Source organism: Mus pahari, chromosome 1 (genome assembly GCF_900095145.1).
Source record: "Mus pahari chromosome 1, PAHARI_EIJ_v1.1, whole genome shotgun sequence".
Lineage (NCBI taxonomy): Eukaryota > Metazoa > Chordata > Mammalia > Rodentia > Muridae > Mus > Mus pahari.
Window position 1 is genome coordinate 47,510,610 of NC_034590.1, and position 6,288 is coordinate 47,516,897.

At 49.2% G+C, this 6,288-nt stretch overlaps 1 protein-coding gene across 2 annotated transcripts in view; it reads left to right on the top strand.

Annotated features, from left to right (window-relative positions):
• Window positions 1–4,335: 4,335 nt before the first annotated feature.
• The window catches only part of Klhl25 (kelch like family member 25), a 24,836-nt gene continuing 22,883 nt past the window's right edge, over window positions 4,336–6,288 (top strand). Inside the window, exon 1 of one of the 2 annotated variants that reach the window (XM_021196621.2) lies at window positions 4,336–4,471. The gene's annotated coding sequence lies outside the window, so the exon portion shown is untranslated. The remainder of the gene's footprint in view (window positions 4,472–6,288) is intronic. The other variant, XM_029546336.1, reaches the window with a different exon arrangement.

Genomic DNA, 6,288 nt, shown 5'->3' on the forward strand with positions numbered 1-6,288 from the left:
CTGGGGTCACAAACGCTCCATTCCACCAAGCCCATCCTTTAAGCACAGGTTTTGGGGGATCAACTTATGTTTGCAAGGCAAGCAATCTGCTGATTAATTATTGCCCCATCCCCATTTCAGAATTTTCAGGACTTTAAACTAGCTGGGCGTGCTGACATGCAGCTTTAATCCCAGCACTTGGGTGGCAGAGGCAGGTGGATCTTGATGAGTTTGAGGTCAGCCTGGTCTACACAGTGAGTCCCAGGATAGTCAGGGCTAGGTAGAGAGAACTTGACTTCAAGATGTGGGTTACCTAAAACACTAGATAGATGGCGATCTTAGTAGGGATAGAGTAGGGTATGATTGACATCAAGCACCCGTCCTTTCCTCTTGCATGTTAACAGAACCCTGACTTTGCTTGAAGAAGGAAAATATTTACACAAAAGTTCATATTTCCCAGCTGCCCTTGCAGAAACAAACTGATATTTTATTTGTGTCAGATTTAATTTCACCCTTTCTGTCATATGCTGTATAAGAGAGTTCTGAGCAGGTGACGATCTGGGGAGGGGTGGGAAGGAGCTGCAGGGAGCGGAGGGAGGGGAAACTGTGGTGGAGATGCATTGTATGAGAGAGGAGCCTATTTTCAATTAAAAAAATGTTCAGCATGACACAAGATTTATTTTTTTATTGGTTCCTTTATTTATTTACATTTCAAATGTTATCCTCCTTCCCGGTTTCCCCTCTGTGAATCCCTATACCATCCCCTTCCCCCACTACTATGAGGGTGCTCCCCTACCCACTCACCCATTCCCACCTCACCACCCTAGTATCCCTCTATGCTGGGGCATTGAGCCTCTACTGGACCAAGGGCCTCCACTTCCATTGATACCAGAAGAGACCATCCTCTGCTACATAAGCAGCTGGAGCCATGGGTCCCTCCATGTGTACACTTTGGTTGATGGTTTAGTCCCTGGGAGCTATTGGGGGGGGGGGGTGTCTGGTTGGTTGATATTGTTGTTCTTCCTATGGGGTTGTGTACTGTCTAGTTTTGTGTCAACTTGACACAGCTGGAGTTATTACAGAGAAAGGAACTTCAGTTGGGGAAATGCCCCCATGAGATCCAGCTGTAAGACATTTTCTCAATTAGTGATCAAGGGGGAGAGGCCCCTTGTGGGTGGGACCATCTCTGGGCTGGTAGTCCTGGGTTCTATAAGAGAGTAGGCTGAGCAAGCCAGGGGAGGCAAACCAGTAAGGAACATCCCTCCATGGCATCAGCTCCTGCTTCTGACCTGCTTGAGTTCCAGTCCTGATATCTTTTGGTGATTAACAGCAATGTGGAAAATGTAAGCTGAATAAACCCTTTCCTCCCCAACTTGCTTCTTGATCATGATGTTTGTGCAGGAATAGAAACCCTGACTAAGACAGGTTGCAAACCCCTTCAGCTCCTTCAGCCCTTTTTCTAACTCCTCCACATTGCAGTCCCCTTGCCCAGTCTGATCGTTGGCTGCGAGAATACACATTTATATTGGTCAGGCTCTGGCAGAGTCTCTCAGGGGACAGCCATACCAGGCTCCTGTCAGCAAGCACTTCTTGGCATCAGCAATAGATGACACAAGATTTATTAGTAGTACTTCAAAACCGTAAAGCCTACTGTGGCAGTTTGAAAAGGAATGGCCCCCACAGACTCATGTGTTTGAATGATTGGCCTATAGGGAGTGACACTATTAGGAGGCGTGGTCTTATTGGGATAGGTGTGAGCTTGTTGCAAGAAGTGGGAAATTGTGGGGGGCAGCTCTGAGGTCTCCTCTGCTCAAGCTAAAACAGCAAGCCAGCTCTAATTAAATGATTTCCTTTACAAGAGTTGCCATGGTCATGGTGTCTCTTCACAGCAGTAAAACACTTAAGACACCAAGTATGTGTAGCACGGAGGTTTCTGAGATAACTGTGGTGGGCCCTGCACCCCAGAACTCCGTGTGTTGGGCTGGTTTGGCAGGTAAGGGCTTTGACAGTGGGATGCTCCAAGGTCCATGCTAAGACTGAAGCAGATGGCGAAAACAGGCTCATTTCTTTCTTTCCCCGCTTCCTCTCAGCGCCTATCTAAATTCAATAACTCGATCTATGTTCTTGGCTCTGATTTCTTTTTATTGGCTATATTTGCTTTTAATGTATGCCACTACCTAATTTAGGTCCCAGAGTTGAAGAGGGAAACAGTGATAATGTGAGCCAGATTTCTGATGCTTGGCATGTGTAAGTTCACAGACAGCCTTTAAAAAAAAAAAAAAAACCCATAAGCAATGCTTATGAACTTGCTAAGAATCAATTTTGCATGGGAGGTTTCATCCAAGCAACAATTATATAAATGCCATTGCTTTAGGAAATTGGCAGGGCACCTATAACTATAAATGCTGACTATCATTCATTTAATGAAACAATTATTTGATGCTGCCCTGTCCCTTTGGAAAGTTCCTTACCAGTACATTAGACCACTGATCAGCTCTGGCCAAGGAGCTTCTTAAATATGGGAACCCTTCCATCTTAAATGTCTCCAGATCTGGGCGGTGGTGCGGAGACACCCTCTTGAGCATTTACTGGCTCCCAAACCCTCCATCTTTACAATAATACTGTAGGAAAGGTTTGACGATACTCCTTCTGCCTGCAATAACCATCCATCAGAGACACAGAGTGGGCGTGGAGGGGTGGGAAGAAAGAAGCCGATGGAACTTCAAGACTAGATTACAAGGTCTCAGAATTACAGCACATAGGCAGGCAGGCAGACAGACAGACAGACATTCTCTCTCTCTCTCTCTCTCTCTCTCTCTCTGACATAGAAATCTAGAAAATATCCTCCCTCCTTTTTTTTCTTTTCTTCTTTGAGATAGGGTTTCTCTGTGTAGCCCTGGCTGTCCATGAATCAACTTTATAGATCAGGCTGGCCTGGAAATCAGATTGGCCTTCCTCTGCCTTGAGTGCTGGGGTTAAAGGAGTATGCCCCCACCACCCAGGTCTAGTAACTTTTTTAAAAAAATAATATTTATTTATTTATTTTATGAATATGAGTACACTGTAGCTGGTTGTGAGCCTTCATGTAGTTGTTGAGAATTGAATTTTTAGAATCTCTGCTCGCTCCGGCCCAAAGATTTATTAATTATTATTCATAAGTACACTGTAGCTGTCTTCAGACACTCCAGAAGGGGGCGTCAGATCTTGTTACAGGTGGTTGTGAGCCACCATGTGGTTGCTGGGATTTGAACTCAGGACCTTTGGAAGAGCAGTCGGGTGCTCGTNCCCGCTGAGCCATCTCACCAGCCCCATTTAGTAACTCTTAACTAATGGATGCGTTGGGCAAGTGTGATGTCTACTCTTGATCCTCAACGTGATTTTATCTGGAGTAGCTAAAACCCAAGCAGCTGGGCTCACCTGTGAGGGCTTTTTCCTGGTTGGATCATTTGAGATGGGAAGACCCACCCTAAATCGGGGCACTTTCTAGAGGCAGTCTGGAAGAAGGACCTGGAAGAAGCAGGCTTTTGCTCTTTGTCTGCCTTTAAGTCTCACAGCTAGGGTCATTCTTTCACTGTATTATAGCCAACTTCTTCTGGATTCCAAGGCATACTGAAGACCAGCTGAAGCGTCCAGTCTCGTGGACTGACAGTAGGACTCTCGGACGTTATATCCGGAGACAGCCATTGTTGGGCTATCCGGGCCACAGCCTGAAAGTCACTCTAATAAATTCCATATGTGTGTTGTATGTATATGTATGTTCGAATGTGTATAGATATAGATTTACTCTATCAGTTTTGTACCTCAGAGAATTCTAATAGTGAAGAATATTTGAAGGGTTTTTTTTTTAAAAAAAAAAGTTTAGGAAGAAATTTCCACCGGCTTGACAGAACAGCTGAAGCTTAAAGCCCTCTCCCTTGAAATCTGGGGATTCCCAGTATAGACAGGGATTCTCGTCTGTAGAAATTCCCTCACATCGAAACTAGCCGGGAGTGTAAAAGGATTTCCTTACCATAGGAGCGATTAGATTGCAGTCTGCAAAAAAGATCAACAACGGCTGTGATTCGGTAACAGAAAGAAGTATGTGTGTGATCTACAAAGACCTTCCTTAAGAGAAGCTCTAGAACAAACAGGTCGTGTAGCTTTCTCCCAACTCTGACCACCAGAGCAGAAAGGCAATGGCCTGTTCCTTTAAGAATCTATCTGGTGGCAGTCGCTTTCTTCTCCCCGCCCCGCCTCCCGCGGCACCGGTGGCCTGGACGACCGTCCCTTTCTTCTCACGCGACTGTATTACGGGTCAGTCGGTCCATCCGTCACAGAGGCGCGGTCTATGATTGGTTGCTGCGCTCCGGGCCGCGAGGCGGGGCGGGAAGGCCGGAGAAACTAGTTTGTTGGCAGCGCCCGTGCGGTTCGGCTACGGGATCGCGGCCGAGACGGGTGAGCCGGCCGGCGGCGGCGGCAGCGGCGGGGACTGCGGAGCCTGTGGGGCCGCACGGTGAGGACCGGGTCGGGACTTGTCACCGGGACAGCGAGCGACCCTGCTCGAGGATCGCCGGGCAGGGCGTAGGACCGCAGGCCCGGTTCACTGGGTCGGGGAATTGGGTGCTGACCCGGGAGCGCCCCTCGATCGAGCTTGGGGACTCCGTACTGTTGTATGTTCAGAGCTCCCGCCAAGGGAATGAATTGTTTTCCAAACGGATGTTACGCGCAGGAGCGGCCACCCTCCCCCGGGAGTGTTTGATTCATTGAGTCCGCTGATTCTCTCTCTCTCTCTTTTTTTTAAATTACTATTGATCCTAGAAAGAGGAAACTGCTTGTCTTCGAGGATGCGAACCTTGCAGCTTTGCGCCCACACCTAGCCAAGGTCCCCGCGACCTGCTTGTGCCTAGCCAGGGCCGAGGGGTTAAACCTCGGGAAGAGTAGACAGCAGGGCCTGGCCGTGTGGCCCGCAGCATAGGGTCCTTCCTGTCTGGGAAGTTGTCTATCAAGGGAGAGTGGTGACACTCCCGAAGCCACACGCCTCATACCAGGTGGCCGAAGAACTGGCAGGGCCATAGCACACCCCACACACACACACTCCCCGCCACTCCATTCCCCTCCTCCCATGCGTTGCCCTGGCGCGAGAATTCCGCTGTGGTCTGCAAATCCCCACTTGACTAGTCTCCTTCATAGCTGTATTAGAAGCTTTTTCCTATTCGGGAATTGTGCCTTCTGGGGTACCAGACACTTGGGTGCAAGTGCCTCCAGGACCTCAAAGTAGATTCTCACAGTCTTGAAAAAAATCCGCCCCCCCCCCCCGTTTTAGTCGTGTTATATCGTCAGGCCAGCCCTGAGCATGAAATCTCTGGTTCCAGCCTCCCGAGAGCTGGGTTTATAAGCAAGTGCCAACGTACCAATCCCAGAGACTTTCTAGAGACTTGAGCACAGGAAGTTGGGAGGAGGGGCGGACTCTCGAGGCTTTGTAGTTCATCTGTACTTTGGGGAGACCAGAGACCAAATTGCTTTGGCCAAGGCTCATTGGGCACTAGTTCTCCCTCCATGCGGAGGCAGGGCAAGGTATGCCAGTTGTCTGGGCTCTTCACCCTATCCTGGGGTAGGACGGGGAGGGAGGGGCACTTGGCACCTGACCCTCTCGTTTGCTGAGCCTCTTTCATAAGCGACACAGTTATGCTGGGAGGACTTTTTATGGGTGTTGCTGAAAGCTTGTGTCTGGGGACAGAGGAGGGAGGACCCAGGGTGCTCTTATCCCTACAGGACATTTGGTCTTTCTACGACAGGGTTCTGGAGAACACAGGCTTTGTCTGTGGAGACCAGCAAAGTCACTTTTGTCCCAGGCCCTGTAATTATTGATATTTCAGCTGAGTCCTTTATCAGCAAGCGAGTCCAGGGAGATTGTTCAAAGGAATTGTGGAGGATGGATGGACGAAACCTTTGTCATGGGCATCGAACAGCAGCTGGGTTCCCTGCGCCATGCGTGTGCAAGTTGTGTGTTCCACGGGGGCTCAGTTCCAGTTGATGGCATCTTAGGGCTGTGGCACCAGTGTGGGGAGAGAAAAGTAGGAAGGAAAAAGAAATGTCCCCGTGTGCGCGCTGTGCAGTGAATGCATCCTTCCTGGCTTTTAGAGGGAGGAGGGCGGCCTGGAGCAGTGAGCTTGCGATGCAGAGACAGTTTTCAGAGACCCTGCTTTCAGAGAGGAGGAGGTGCTGGCTCATGGATGGGGGCCTTGACACATGAGTTTGCAGAGCCCCAGGCAGCAGGTAACAGGGAGCTGGAGAGAAGGTGAAGGCTCCCTGGAGAGAGAAAAGGAAAGC